The 16,732-nt window shown below is 43.7% G+C and overlaps 1 protein-coding gene across 8 annotated transcripts in view; it reads right to left on the reverse strand.

Moving 5' to 3' along the window:
* LOC147732730 (NXPE family member 4-like) overlaps positions 1-16,732 on the reverse strand; it is a 572,962-nt gene that overhangs the window by 432,536 nt on the left and 123,694 nt on the right. For all 8 annotated transcript variants that reach the window (XM_086957288.1, XM_086957286.1, XM_086957290.1 and 5 more), the window contains exon 2: positions 5,737-5,804. The gene's annotated coding sequence lies outside the window, so the exon portion shown is untranslated. The remainder of the gene's footprint in view (positions 1-5,736; positions 5,805-16,732) is intronic.

A 16,732-nucleotide genomic window follows, 5' to 3' on the forward strand; every position in this document is an offset into this window, starting at 1 on the left:
CACAGAGCCACACACACACACACACACACAGAGCCAGCCGCACACACAGAGCCAGCCGCACACACACACAGAGCCAGCCACGCACACACACAGCCAGCCGCGCACACACACACAGCCAGCCGCACACACACACACAGCCAGCCGCACACACACACACACAGCCAGCCGCACACACACACACACACACAGCCAGCCGCACACACACACACACAGCCAGCCAGCTGCACACACACACACAGCCAGCCAGCCGCACACACACACAGCGAGCCAGCCGCACACACCACACACACACAGAGCCAGCCGCACACACACACACACAGAGCCAGCTGCACACACACACACACAGAGCCAGCCGTACACACACACAGAGCCAGCCGCACACACACACACACAGAGCCAGCCGCGCACACACACACACACACAGAGCCAGCCACACACACACATACCAGGAGCCAGCAGCACACACACACACAGAGCCAGCCGCACACACACAGAGCCAGCCGCACACACACACACACAGAGCCAGCCGAACACACACACACGCAGAGCCAGCCGCACACACACACACACAGAGCCAGACGCACACACACAAAGCCAGCCGCACACACACAGTGCCAGCCGCACACACACAGTGCCAGCCGCACACACACAGAGCCAGCCGCACACACACACACACAGAGCCAGCCAAGGCTGCAAAGAAGATAAAAAGTAACTGGGTAATATAAAGGAGGTACAGGAATATGAGTAGTAGAGATTGAAAAGGTGTGTGGCACATGAAGAGGTCTGGCAACAGGTTATGAGGTAAAAAGGCTGAGTGGGTGTTAAGGAATGGGTGGGATCTGCAGAGTGGGAATGAAAGTTGTCAGGGGTGGAAGAAAGAAGCCCAGGCTGGGGTTCAGGATGAAGGGAAGAATAGCAAGCGACACAGAAGGCAAGGAGCAGCATTAGCACTCCATGTGACCTCACACTAGACAACCGGACAGAAACCGCAAGATTTCCAGCCCACAGATTTACATATTCTGCGCACTAATGCACTCATCACTGGAGAGACTAAATTGCATGCATCCTAGCATCAGAATGCAGACAGCAATGGGGAGGGGCAAAGGGAGAAAAGAGGCGGGAGATATTACCTGTAGCAATGGAGGAGGGGGCACAACTGGGTGCCCTGGACTATTACCTAGAGCAAAATCCTGTGCACCAATTAAGTATTATGGCTAGTTTAATCTGATTTTAAAAAATCAGCTTAGTCAATTCCTCCTACCTCCTGGCTCCACCCTCAGGTCTGCACCCCTTCACCTCTTGCCTCTCTGACCTCTGCAGTCTGTAACCTCTGTGAAAGCTCCAGGCAGTTTCCCGGTAGCTTCACTCCAGGAGGTTTCAATGCGCTGTTTGTACTTCAATTGCCGGTACCTCACTAGCACCTCCAGCTGTTAGGATGCCGGTCCAAAGAAAGAACAGCCAGTGGTGAGATTCGGACACAACGCTGCGTATCAACGCATCAGCCGGACATCAAAGGGCATCAAGGGGGCCACCATTAGGCACTCCGTAAACCAACACGGAGCTCCTTGATTTCCGTGATTGAGAAGTATGTGTCCATATCTAGATGTCAAAATTGGACTGATTAGCGGAGTAGAGAGCACAGAACTATCGCACTGCTGAGAAGCAGCACCTTGGGCACAATGAACAAGATGACGTGATTTTGACACGGAGAGGTCGAGACACACGAAGGAGACCTGCCGGCAGATACACTATAGCGGAGCTGCTGTTCAGGCGCTGTCAGACAATAGCCTGCATTGCTCCCTAATACTAAATTTGTTGGAGGTACCCACTAGGGGTGCCGGATGGCGCGGCTATGCGATCACAGCGGCAATAGCGGTGAAGCTAGGACTGCTACCAAGTGCTGTGACTGCTGCCCACAAGCAGCAGAAACATGGCGGGCAGGCACACGGTCAGCGGGAGGGGGGCGGGCAGGCACACGGACAGCGGGAGGGGGGCGGGCAGGCACACGGACAGCGGAAGGGTGGCAGGCAGGCAAACGGACAGCGGGAGGGGGGAGGAAACGGCAAGAAAGGCACTCACCTGGACTTCCTCCGGCGGCGGTCGGCCCCGGAATGACCAACGTAAACCTCGACGTCGGAAAAAATAAACCCCGCCCACCGCCGCACTGACGTAGGCAAAAGGGAAAAATTCTGCGGAACGCCCACGAGTCGCCTCCCAGAATGACGGACGGCTCTCTCTTCCTATGGCTAGCCTCCATTTATGGAGCTAGCCAATGGAAGACAGAGGAGGGACTAAGCCAACATACTATAATCAAAAGATTTCGCCTGCGCCGAAAAGCTGTGCGGCAGCTTTCGACGAGGCGAAACCTAAAAAGGGAACGCTCCAACAGGGCAAATGTAATTTATCTAGATTTCCAACATATTTGAAAGCTTTTAAAATTGGATATATGTAAAATGTTATGGTTCACTTACATCCCGGTGCAGTTGAAAATGTATCGTAAAAACACCCATAAATTAAAATATTCCATTGTGTTCGGGGAAATAGATTGCTGTTAAAGTTATCGTTAACATTAAACAAAATTCATGATGGTGGAGGAAGTGGGAGAGCGGGTTTGGTGCAGGTAGACATGCTTTAGAGAAATATAAAGGTAGCGCGTCAATGGGGCAACTGTTTTTTATCTGCATTACCAATATCATTTTTATCGTAAATGAGATAGGAGTAGTGTAATATAGTGCAGTAACAGCCAGGAGAGGGTGATAATTTATCGCGCACACATGCATAAAATACATGAATCCATTATGTTTGTGGAAATAGGTTGCTGTCAAACTTATCGCAAATATAATTCCAAATCCATTATGGTCGATGAAGCGGAAGAGCGTGTCTTATTGCAATTACACATGGAGATCCATTGCAAACAGAAAAGATCATTTGTTACAGTTGGGAGAAGTATGAGAGCGTGTATGAGAACGTGTTATCTTGCACTAAGACCCACACTGTTATGTTATGTTATTAACACTTATAGAGCGCACGATTACCCTTGGGTGTCCTGGCGCTAAGCATTGGCCTCCGAACACTAGCTGAGGAATCATTGTGAAAAAAGCCACGTCTTCAAGCTTTTTGGAAACATAAGGAGATTTGGAGCATTTTTAAGAGACAATGGTATCTCATTCCAGGCTTTTGAATCACAGTAGATAAAGCTCTAACCACCCCAGTTGAGTTTTTGTATCCTGGGAGTTTGTATTAATTTGGCACTGGTAGATCTCAGTGTCCTCCTAGGCTCATACCATAGGAACTTGTGCCTGAGAAATTCTGGACCAATACCTTTGATGGCCTTAAAGACTATACACAGCGCTTTAAAGCGAGATCTTTGTTTTATAGGAAGCCAATGTAGCTTCCTAAGCTCGCCTTTGACAGAGGCAAATTTGGGGATGCCAGGCAGCAGCCTGGCTCCTGCGTTCTGAACTAACTGAAGTCTATACATCTGACATTTTTGCAGATTCAGGTATAGACTATTACAGTAGTCGAGCTGCAATGTTATCAGGGCCATGACTACTGTCTTCAAACTGTTCTCTGTCAGAAAGAACGTTATTTTCCTTATGATTCTAAGAATCATAAAGCATGCTGAGGTCACCTGGCTAATCTGGTCCCCCATGATAAGCCTATCATCTACCACTACCCCCAGGTTTTTAGCCTTCTTGGTTGGTGTGGGGCAAAGCCCTAATTCTTCTGGCCACCATTCTGGTGTCCACACCAAGGGATTGTTCCCAAACTTTACCACCTCAGTTTTACTAGAGTTGAATTTCAAACAATTAGAGGACATCCAACGGGATATGGCACTCATACACTCGTGAAAATGCTCCCCGATCTCTTTCTCACCACCCTTGCTTATGGACAACACAATTTGTGTGTCATCAGCATAGGAGGTGAGCTGAAAGCCAAAGGCCCTGATAACTCCAGCGAGAGGAGACACATATATATTAAAAATGTTAGGGCTCAAAGATGAGCCCTGTGGCACCCCGCACGGGAGTAAGAATGGCTTAGATGTATTGCCATCCAGATCTACTGTTTGGGACCTGTCGGCTAAGAAGGACTGTATAAGTTTCCATTTCCATGCGAGTCCTGCCACACCAATCCCAGACAACCAGTCCATCAAAATGTTATGATGGACCGTGTCAAAGGCTGCCAACAGGCCCAACAGGATCAAGACGGCACTTCCTCCTCCATCTACGGCTTCTCTGATTTCCTCCGTAGATTTCAACAAAGCCAGCTCAGTGCTATGATCAGCCCTGAACCCATATTGCGATGGGTCCAGAGAGTTGTTAAGCTGAAGGAAAGCACTGAGCTGGGAATTCATCACCTTTTCCAGGATTTTGGCGGGGAGAGGAAGCCGTGAGATAGGCCTATAGTTATTAGGTTCTTTGGGGTCTGCATTCTGCTTTTCAGAAGCGGAAGGACAGAGACAACTTTCCAGATCTTGTGAAAAATCCCGGAAGCTAAAATTTTGTTAAACACGGGATCAAGACCGTTCCTATAACCTCTGGTATTTGTTTAATGATCCAGGCAGGGCAGGGATCACTAGGGGCTCCTGATCGGATTTGGGTTAAAATCCTTATGAATTCTTGAGTCTCCAATGGTATAAATTGGTCCAAAGATCTTAATGGATCTCTGCTTTCCAGTCCGCTAGTATTGTTGCTTGCCTGTGTATTTCCGTCAGCCTCAGTGAATGAGGAGAATATCGCTTGCACTTTCTCTATAAAAAAATCGGCAATTTCATTACAGAATGAACGATTGCTATAGCTTTTAGGACTAGGCGGTGAGGTCAATTTTTTAATGGCATTAAACAGTTCCGTAGAATTGTACTTAGGTGATGCTATCTGCTTAAAGAAAAACTGTCTTTTAGCTTCAAATAAGCTTTGTTTGTAACTTGTAATGGATTGTTTATATTTAACCTTGTCTGTATCCATATACATTTTGCGCCAGGCCCTTTCTATTAGTTTACATTCCAGTTTCCTAGCTCTGAGTTCTTCTGAGTACCAGGGGGCTGGGAGAGTAGCTGGTTTGGGAAACCACTTTTTACTGGGGGCTAAGAGATCGCAGGAAGCGGTAAGCCATTAATTGTAGTCAGTGACCGCAGCTTCCACTTCAGTGGGCAGAGGTCGTAGCGAGCTACTAAGAGAGATCTCAAATGTATTGATATCCAAGTTTCCCCAAGCTCTAGTCGTAATCCCTTGGTCTGATTTGCTGTGATCAAAACTTAACAGAAACACAAAACTAAATGCCTAGGAGAGCATGTCACGATACACGTAGATTCTGTTGCTGATGACAGCATAACAAGGGCCAATTAAAATGCATAACGATGGAGGAATTTAGATACATTTATGAATGGAAGCGCAAACAAAAGATAACAAGCATTGGCATAGCCAATAGGTCTCGCCTTTGGGAACTTATAAGGGAAAACTTGATTTGTTGCACCAAGGATATTGTGCTGGATAACTAAACACTTATAAGTTCATAACGGCGATACCAATTGCTATGCCAATGCTTGTTGGTGCTTGTTCTTCCATGACTAGAGCCATCCGAGGACAGTCTTGGGTTTCTCCCACAAAAGTGAATTCACTTCATGGGGCCCTGGCGGAAATCTCACCTGCCCACCACAATCAACAATAATCGAGCCATTAGGGCTCTCCTGAAGTGCACCAATCATTCCATTTCACTGTTTGATTGCAACGCACTTACCCCGCCTTCCAGCGGACTGGCTATCCACCCAAGCTCGCCTTGCACGGATATTGAATCCAGGAGCGTCACTGCAAAAGAAAATGAAAGAGAATATGATAAATGCCACTTCTGAGAATGAACAGCGTTTAATGGGTGGTAAAGCGGCCTACTACATAGGTGTCCAGCATAGGTCCAAGAGGGCCAAGCCCATTCACGATTTTCAGGAGAGGCACATATGATACATTTGCACACAATTATTGTTAAGGAAACTAAATCACAGAGTCAGTGGTTATTCAGAAAATCTGGCACGGATCTGACATTCATGGTCTCCTAAATGAGTGGATAATTTGGTGGTTTTAAACCCACCTTTGGAGCTAGAGTAAACACTTTTTAAGTCTAGGCACACTGCTTAAAATTCCCTGTTCCCGAAATTTCAAGTATGCTATCACGAAACATAAGGAGCAAAAACTGCATGGGTGGTTTGATGCAAATTGCTCAAGGGCCCACAGAGTTTTATTGACAGCATTAAAAAAGTCACCCAGGGACACCGAATTGGTAGCTAGACTGAGGAAAAATTATAAATCTGTTGTAGAGACACGTAAGAAAGAGATTAAGAACGATGCTTGGGACTCACTCTATGACAGGGCCACCCTGAAGGATAGTTCCAAATTTTGGGGAATCATTAATACTCCTTTGTTTAGCGAGAATGATAACTCTCCACTGGAACTAAACATATCTGAAAAAGACTGGCTGCTTCACTTCGAAAAAATATATGGGAGTAATCTCCAGATAGACCCATTTGTACCACCATTAAGTGAACACCCAGGGTCACCCTTGCGGTTCACCATTAAGGAAGTCCTAAAGGCTATTGAAGATACAACTGCTCATAAGGCCCCGGGCCCAGATGGGGTCCCTGCAGACATGTTTAAATCCAACCCTTCAATATGGTCAATCGCCCTTACAAATGTTTTTAACAAGGCCAGCATTGATAAAAGTAGATTGCCTACGACCTGGTCACGGTCTATAATAGTCCCCATTTTCAAGAAGGGTCAGAGGGGGGACGCAAGATGTTATAGGCCGATATCATTGTTAGATTCGTCTTTTAAAATATTAGGGAAGGTGATTCTAAATAAGATTGTATCATGGGAAACAAATAATGACATCCTGTGCGATGCACAGTATGGTTTCAGATCTGGCAGAGGCACTGAGGACCAGTGCCTAAATTTACAACTAATAGTCAGTAAATACACTGTGGCTGCAGAGGGGTCAATCTATCTAGCGTTCATGGACTTGTCCACAGCTTTTGACCTAGTGAATAGGTCAAAGCTGTGGACTATGCTCCTGGATATGGGCCTAGACCAGGCACTGGTGTACTTCATGGCCGATCTGCGTAGGGACCTGAAAGCGGCTATACGCATGTCACAAGATGGGAAGTGCACGGCTGACTTTAAATCCGGGAGGGGAGTACGACAGGGGTGTATTTTGGCCCCAATACTATTTTCTTTATACATTAATGCATTAAGTGTAAATTTGGCGGCGGCATCTGCAGACGTCCCATGTATGGGGGGTACTAAATTACCAGTATTACTATATGCTGATGATACAGTTCTGCTGTCAAGGACTCCCGTAGGTTTGCAACGCCTCTTAAACTCCTTTGGGAATTTTATGCAAAACCTGGAACTTGTAATTAATGTGGAGAAATCGCATGTGATGTTTGTGGGGAAAGGGAAGAATAATACCAAGACGCTCTTGTGCAATGGCTCAGTAATATCAAAAGTAAAAATTTTCACATATCTGGGTGTAGTGTTTGATGACCTGGGCAGCTGGGCCCCCCAAGTGGCAAATAAAAGAGTAGCAGTGAAAAAGTCATCGGCTGCAATACTTGGCTTCGCAAAAAGACTGGGTGGGAAACCTCCTGAGGCCATTTTGGCGATTTACAGAGCTAAAACTATGGCCATAGCCAGGTATGGGGCAGCAATTTGGGGTTATAAAGACCTAACTTTGATCCAGAGAGAGGAAAACAAATTTTTGCGAGCCCTCCTAGGCCTTCCCCAATCCACTTCCTCATTTGCGGTCCATGTAGAGCTGGGTATGGGCTATATTGCGGACATGCTAAACATGGCACCGCTTTTATTATGGATCAGAACTTGGCTTAACCCCAAATTAACACTGAACCATAAAATTATTAAGGACTGCTTGGGGCGGGATAGAGTGGCTGATATCAAGTGGCTGGCATACATTAAAACATCTACCGCATTCCTGGGTCGCCCGGAATTATACTTACATCCAGAAAATTTGAATGAAGATGACATAAACTGGGTAAAACAGAATTTCATTAGGTGCCGTGAAATGGAGCGAGAGTCGATTGAAATTTCTAAATCGACAGTAAGATCACATTTTCTGTTGATCAGTTCAATGTCAATGCAACCATATCTGACTGTTGTCACACGTCCTTATCACCGTTGGTTGCTAACCAAATTTAGATTCAACCAGGCACATTTTCTGTTGGGTAAATATGAAAATTGGTGCACGCCAATGGAAAATGCTCCATGTGAATGCGATAATTTTTCCGACCAGGATTTGTTACATTTTATCTTTTTTTGCCCCTTCTTCTCGGAAGGTAGGGTAAAGTACATCAAGCCTCTTCTGAGGGAAATGGGGTTCTTACAGGTGAAACCTGCATTGCTGTTCCTACAATTAATGGAAAATCATCGAGTGATGTTCTGTGTAGCCAATTTTTTGATTGCTTCTATTCGTGCTAGACGGAAGAGATCTCATATGAGCCTAGATGGAGTTAATGTAAATGTATGTCCATACCTGGTAGTATGAATTAACTTCCAAGCTCTGCTCCATCTTTCATATACTTTTAAAAACGTTTTCATGAATTATTTAAATATAACAATGAAATTCCTGTGTACTGGGTCATTTTATATGTACTGTTAATGAAATTTAAAATGTACAGTATTTTTAAAGTTTTGTATGATGTTTTATGTATTTGTATAGCATACTTTTATGATTTTTATTTAATCGAATAAAGTGATCTTTGACTTGACTTGACTTGTATGCTTAGTGTTTAAAAAGTGTTGATATGTATAAGTAAAGCAAATGTAATGTATTGTGATTTTTATTGCTGGAGTCATCACCTGCACGACTGCTCCACGACTGCAAATTATTAATCAATTACAGCAAGTTTCGACATACAGTGTCTACAGAATAATATACAAATGAATTTAGGACACAAGAGCAGCGGATTCTCGCTGATTGAGATGAGGAGAGAGACCACCGTGTCTCCACCATCAACCCATTACCGAGCAAACTGCGACGTAAGCATCCTTACCGCTTAATAAAAGCGGCTCCACAACCCAAGGAGCAACGCACTCCCAAATCTCGAGCCCAACCATTAGGGAGGACTCGCCCGCGAGTTCACGGCTTATCCAAAGCCCAACTCCGACTAAGACAAGGCGTTCGTAATGAAAACAGGCAATGATTAATATAGTACTGATGATGATCCCGGTTCATTAGGAGCCAGGGGATCGAAATGTTGACGCTTAAACAGTTTTGCAGGAAATTCATTTGTATATTATTCTGTAGACACTGTATGTCGAAACTTGCTGTAATTGATTAATAATTTGCAAGCGACAGTTGGCTCCAAAACTTTTTTGCCTGTAAAAACTCTTCTCTTGACTCACCTACTTTTCTTTCTATATGTTTTTTCCGACTCTTGGGATAGGTACAGGATTGTGCCCTATCTAAATGTTTGTATGTGACCCCCTCCAGGTCAACCAAATTCTTTTGATCTTAAATTAAACATTTCCTCGCCCGGCTGGGCCTGGAAACTGGATTATAGTACTGATTGTGGTCTATAAGTTTACTGTTTTGTCTATCGAATTTCCTGAGGACCCTTGTTCTCTTTAATAGTTGATTACCCATGGTCCAAAGGTATTTATTGGGTTCCCTTGTTTACATGAAAAAAACTCAACAGTCATAGCAGCAGTCTTTCCTGAAGAATAAACCACTCATAGCAGTAGGTGTGGGCCGCCTAGAGGACAAACCATTCGTAGCAGTATAGGGCTCCTGGAAGAGGTGTCACTCGCGGCAGCAGCGCCCCTCTAGAGAAGAAACCGCTCCTAGAAGCTGGGCCATCCAAGAAAACATACCAGCACAACATAGATGGAAAAAGAAAACAGTCCGGGCATCAGGGCCTCCTCGATAAAAAACTAATCCTAGCAGCGGGGCCACCCGAAAGGACTGTGCCCCCACAGCAACAGGGCCGCCCTAGAGTAGGGTCCTTCCAGAGAGAGTGCCTCTCATGGCAGCAGAGACCTCCGAGGGAAAGACCCAATCGGGACATCTGGTTCATCAAGGCAGCAGAGGATGCGTGGGGGTCTTTTGTTACTCATGGTGGCATCCCATAGAACATGGGCTGAGGCAGCATACCCCTCCTGGAGATCCCAGTCACGATAGGGCCACCCATCGCATAGACAACACTAGAAAACACAATCACTCAAGCGGCTCATGCCGAAACCAGAATCTCTCATGACAACAGAGACCAGCAAGTCCAACAGTGAAACAGCACTGCTACCCATGACAGCAGGACAGAGAGAATGACCCCCACATGAGGAGTGCCAATAAACTGAGCACAGACACCGAAAGCTGCAGGACCATGGAAATGAAAAAGGCTGTTTGGAACAGCACCACCATTGTGGTGCACTTTGTCGTCAATGGCATGCAATCCCACTGCACAGTTCACTGCACCAGGCTCTGTGCATCATGGCCATCTCAGACAACACAGGATGCAATAACACCAGATTGAAATGGGTGAAATATCGAGAACCAAACAACGCCACGGAGGGTAGGCGCGTACAGATGCATTGTGCTTGCTCTGCTTAACTCCACAAGTAAGTATCCTGGTGTGCAGTCAATAAAACCGACGCTGCGCTTACATAATTCCCTTCATAATGTTTCGGGCTGTATATACGGCCACGGCACTCTTGCATCACAACATTTTTGCCCTCAACATTCTGGAGTATGAGATGGCGCGGTGCGGCAAGATGGCCGCCGCCTGAGGAGCCCCGTCACATCAAGCATCGCTCGTACGAAAAGGGACCTCCTACAGAACTTTCTGCTCCGACGGCGGATTCCGACACCGGAACTCATGGGGGGCCGCTCCTCGCACGTATCAGACCTAGACAAGGTCTGAATGACTCTTTATTCACTCTCGTTTTTTCCCGCACATTTGCGGCCGCCATTTTAGCTGCTTTCCTTACCGCACCGCATTCTCTGTCAGCGCGATGTCGATGGGCCACATTTGCTATTCTACCTCATTTCCTCACCTTCTAACAGCCTGACTACATTGTTTTTTGGGGCGAAATCAGTTGCTCTCTCTCCCTCTGTTCCATATGCTAGGGTTTTGGAGAGTTTTGAATTGCTGAATGAGATGCCACCTCCTGCCTCATTGTGGTGCCAGCTTTATCGTGCCCATACACTGCTTTCAGTGATTTTCCTTGCACCAGTTTTTCAGGACAAGTCCACTTTTTCTCTTTTTCCTCATTTTTAGTGCCATCTTCTCTTTGAAGCCTCTCTGACGTACATTTTGTGGTTTTTGACGCATCTTCAATTGATTTGCTCTATACAGTGACATTGTGGCTATTTATTGTCTTCTGGCCTCTTTGCAAACATGGATCATCCACACAAATCTCAAGGTCCCTCAACTGGTGGGTACAAAGATACCAATGCTGGTCCTGGTAAACGCCTTAAAAAGGACCCACCTCCTCCCTCCAAATCACCACTTCCTCTCACGCTGGAAGATATTATGGAGGAATTGCGCCTCATTAGGCCTTTTATGACTGACACTGCCGCTGCCCTACAACGCATCGAAGAAAAATGGTCAGGTCTTGACTCCAGACTTTCAGACGTCGAACAGAAGGTTAGTGATGACCAAGATGTTGCTAGCAAAGTTGAAAGTCTTACAAAAGAAGTTACTCAATTGAAGAAGACCACAGAGGATTTGAAAAATTGTAACAGGCGCAATAATTTGCGCATTTATGGCATTCCGGAAAACTCTGAAGATAATGACTTGATGACGCTCTTGAAAACACAAGTTCTTCAGCTTGTTGGTCTTCCAAAGACTATGGACTATGGACTTTAATATCCAGAGGGCGCATAGACTTGGGCCTCAAAGTGCTTCTACTTCTACCAAGCCGCGTGGTATCATTGCTTATTTCCTCCTTTACTCAGACCTCATGGCAATTCTTAGAGCTGCAAAACAACATAAACAACTCTTCTGGTCTGGTCACAGAATCTTCTTCAGTCAAGATGTCACCAAGTCAACCGCCAGTCATCAGAAGGAATTCCTGGATCTGAGACCTGCACTTCGATCAATGAATGCATGTTACAGACTAATCCATCCATGTTTCTTCAAAGTTACTTACAAAGATAGAACTCTGAGTTTTGAGGATCCAGCTGACCTTCGAAAGTTTATCCACTCTCACAAAGGAGAATTGATGGAACTTAGCAAGCCATGACAATATTTCATTGTTCCTTAAATGTGTTTCGCTTTTTGTTTCTTATGTTCCTCAGAATCTCCTCATTATTCCCTTCTGTGTTCTCCAGGTTCGTCTACCACTCGTTGCCCTCCTGTATGTAATGTGTGTGCTGTATTACTCCATGGCCTCGTTCTTCCCCAGTGTATGGTAAACTCCCTTTATTCTACCTTATTTTTATTCCCGTCCACAATGATTTCTTTTACCATTCTACTTCATAATCAAATATGTATTTTTCCTCCTTTCTGTCCCACTTTATCACTTCTTTCTTTTCGATGTTCCTCTCCTGAGTGGCTGTTTTGCCTTTCGCCGCCCCCCTACCTTCTCAATGTCTTCTCCCTTGAATCGTTCTTTGACTAAAGTCTGTGATCTTTTGGTCATCTTCTTCTTGATATCTGTTTTGGTGGAGTCCTATCCTCCACCTCCTCTTTCTTTGTTTCATGCTCCCTTTTCTTCCTCTCTTCCCTTCTTTTTTTCTAGGTCCTCACACCCTTTTCTAATCCTCAACCATCTCTGTCATTTCTTCTTCTTATTTCTTCATCATGCACCCTTCCAGTACTTATTGTTTGGTTTATCTCATGACCTTTGGATCTTTTTATCCCCTTACTCCCTTTCTTCTCGCGATATGACTCCTCCATCTCCTTCCATTTCCTTCCTTTTACATTTTCTTATTCACTTGTGTACATTTTTTAATCATTCTTTCGTTAGTTTCAAATTACCTATTGTTTCTGATTTTTTTCATTCTAATCTCTCTTTTACTTCTCTACTTTTCTTTATCCCTTTCTCATGAAAGGAATACGCATTATAACGTGGAATGTTAAGGGATTGCCAATCCCATTAAAAGCCAACAGGTGTTATTGCACCTTGCTAGATTGAATTGTCAAATTGCAATGTTGCAAGAATCCCACCTCAGGCTCCAAGATTAACCTATGTTACGTACACACTGGCTTGGTGAGATTTTTTGTTCACCCGCTGTCAATAATAAGAACGGTGTGATTATTTTATTTCATAAATATTAAAAATGTTTTATTACAGAATGAGTTCGCAGATACTAATGGTAGATGGTTATATTTAGATGGCAAAGTTAACAATAATCAATTTTCTCTATGCAATGTTTACGGTCCAAATAGTGTAGATGTATCCTTTTGGAGTGACTTTTCCACCTTCCTTTCCTCACACTCTGCTGAACACTTAATCCTGGGTGGTGACTCCAACCAACTTATGGACCCATTCCTTGATCGGAATTCCCAGACTAGATATATCCCTAAAAGGATGCAGAAAGGCTTTCTTAAGACTATTACCAATAGGGGACTATTAGACACCTGGCGCACTTCCCACCCTGACACTCTAGAATTTTCCTTCTTTTCCCCTGTTCACAAATCACACTCACGGATTGACTATATCTTTCTTACACAAAGAGCCTTTCAATATATGAATAAAGTTGAAATTGGTTTTATACTTATATCTGACCATGCCCCTGTTATTCTTGATGTGGACTATCCCTTTTCTTCTTCTGCTTCCAAAAGATGGTGCTTTAATAACTCCCTCCTTCTAGATACTCAATTCTCTGAACAGTTTCTCTCATTTGCCCAAGAATACTTTCAACATAGTCTCTCAATTTCATGTTATCTGGGATGCTTTCAAAGCCTCCACCAGGGGATTTGTCATTGACTTTGTATCCCGAAAAAAAAAGAAAGCTCTTTCACGTTCCTTATCGCTTCTTAAACAAATTAAAGCGCTGGAGCAGAAATATTTCACCACTAACTGCCACAATACTTTACCTCTTCTTATTCAAGCCAAAATGCAATACAATAAACTTGGGACTCTGCTAGCAACACTCTCCTCAAATTTAGTGCCAAAATGTATGGTAGTCGCAATAAGGCAGGTAGATCCCTAGCAAACTACCTTAAGATTAGGAAACAAAAGTCTAAAATAGTAGCCATTAAGGACAACCTAGGAACTTTACACTTTTCTGATTCCTCCATACTTGACTGCTTCTCTAAGTATTATTCCTCTCTCTATACACCCGAGTCTTCTCTATTTTCTGATCTTTTTGATTCCTTTTTTCAAAACATCCCTAAATCCCTTGACAATGTCCCCGACCTTATGTCTCTAGACGTACCCATTAATGCCACTGACCTTATAGAGGCGATGACCCTACTACCCAAAGATAAAACACCAGGGCCGGATTCCTTTACTGTTCGATTTTATCTACATTTCAAAACACTTTTGACCTCTCATCTATTGGCATTGGTAAATTCCTTTTTGCTTGCTGGTGAATCACAGGGCTCTTTTGCGCAAGCAATGCTCTGCCTCATACCTAAAAAGGACAAAGATCCTACTTTGTGTAAGAATTATAGACCAATCTCCTTAATCAATACTGAATGTAAAACTTATGCTAAACTTCTCGTCCTTCGCATTAACAAGATCATACCTAACTTAGTTAATATATATCAATCTAGTTTTGTGAAAGGCCGTTCTATTACAGACAATTCATGTACCCTTCTTAATATCATACATTTAGCCTCGAAATCTGAATCTCCTCTTGCAGCTATTACCCTTGATGCTGAAAAACCGTTTGATAGGGTAAGCTGGGACTTCATTTTTGGGTCTTTGAAATGGCACAGTTTCAATCCCACTATCATTAAATTAATTAAACTTTTATATTCTGCTCCAACTACATCTGTTTGGGTTAACGGTTGTCAATCCTGATACTTTCCTCTTCTCAGAGGTACTAGGCAGGGTTGTCCTCTATCCGCCCTCCTCTTCATCCTCACCCTTGAGTCCTTTTTAGAGACTATTAGACACTCTAAATGCTATACGGATTTTCAGTTTCAAGATGTTGACATAAAATTTACTGCCTATGCCAATGACTTCCTACTTTTTATTTCAAACCCATCTATCTCCCTACCGGCCTTTTTCTCCCTATTAAATAGTTACTCTACTGTTTCAGGATACAAGTTGAATGTTGATAAATCTGATAACCTTCCTTTAAATGAATTTTGCCTCCCCTCTATGCTCACTGACTCTGGTTTTGAATGGTCCTCTTCTCAAATCAAATGTCTTGGTATCTTATACTGTAACAATCTTAAAGACCTTGTTAAAATCAATCATGCTGAAATTCTTAAGAAAATTTCAGTCTTCATTGACAATTGGTCCCCTCTTTTCCTTTCATGGTGGGGTAGATTAGCTACGATCAAAATGATGTTTCTTCCAATTATTAATTTCTATCTATATACTCTCCCTATTTCTCTTCCCAATACTTTCTTTCGTACCATCAATAGCCTACTCATCAAGTTTCTATGGAATAATCGCAAATCTAGAATCTCACTGGCCCGACTTCAACTCCCTAAAGATTTGGGAGGAGTTATTTTACCCAATATTAGACGATATCACTCAGCTTTTACCTTGAAACAAGTTTGGACCTTTATGTCTGACTCCACTTCCTCCTCTTGTACGGCATGGAGTACCTTAGAACAAGCCCAATACTTTCCTTTTTCTCTTCTTTCTGCCATTCAGGTAGCTTTACCTCCGAAACGCATGTCTTTACCCACTCTCGTTCATCCTAAGGCTTTAGTTCTTTCCTCGCTCCATGGACATCCCTCTTTGGTATAATAATAATTGTAAGATTAATAATTGCGCCTTGTTTTGGAAGGAGTGGATAGATAAAGGTATCATTACCCCTCAACAACTGATGAAAGATGGTACTTTCATGTCGTTTTCTGAACTTCAATCTCTATATAATATCTCCTCGCTACACGCCTCCCAATATAATACACTCAAAGATGCTCTCACCTGTTATTACTCCCCTGCAAACTCCAATCCTATTACCTCTTCCGAGCACTCACCTCCTCCCTCTAACCATATTGACTTCTCCACCCAATTTAAAGCAGCCACCATTTATAAGTTGCTATCCCACCCCCCTGCAATCAGAGTTAAATTCCCTCTAGAATTACTGTGGGAAAAAGATTTAAGCCTTGATCTTCCTGTGCGTACTTGGGATCTTCTTTGGTCTAAGATTCATACCACCTCCCATTCAACTAGCACAACACAGACTTTAAATTATTTTTACAATAGAATATTCTTGACCCCAGTGACATCCACTGATTTAGCTTACATGACTCTCCTAAGTGTTTGTCATGCCCTGATGTTACAGGAGATCTCCTTCATATGTTCTTCCAATGCCCACTAATCGAAACCTTATGGATTACTATTTGGAATAAACTCATTGATATTCTCCTATTAGATATTCCATTCCATATTACACTTGTTTTCCTAGGTAGTCTTTCCCCTGGGTTTGTTAACCATAAGGATGTAGGTAATTTTATTAACTTGTTCTTAGCTATTACTTTTCAGATTATTACTGTTAACTGGAAGGACACTTCAAATGTCTCCTACCAAGCATGGTGGAATTTATTATGTCATCATCACAGAATGGACAGAGCATACTCAACTTCCACCTGCTTGTTGATTAA

Source organism: Lissotriton vulgaris, chromosome 2_1 (assembly GCF_964263255.1).
Source record: "Lissotriton vulgaris chromosome 2_1, aLisVul1.2, whole genome shotgun sequence".
Taxonomy (NCBI): Eukaryota; Metazoa; Chordata; class Amphibia; order Caudata; family Salamandridae; genus Lissotriton; species Lissotriton vulgaris.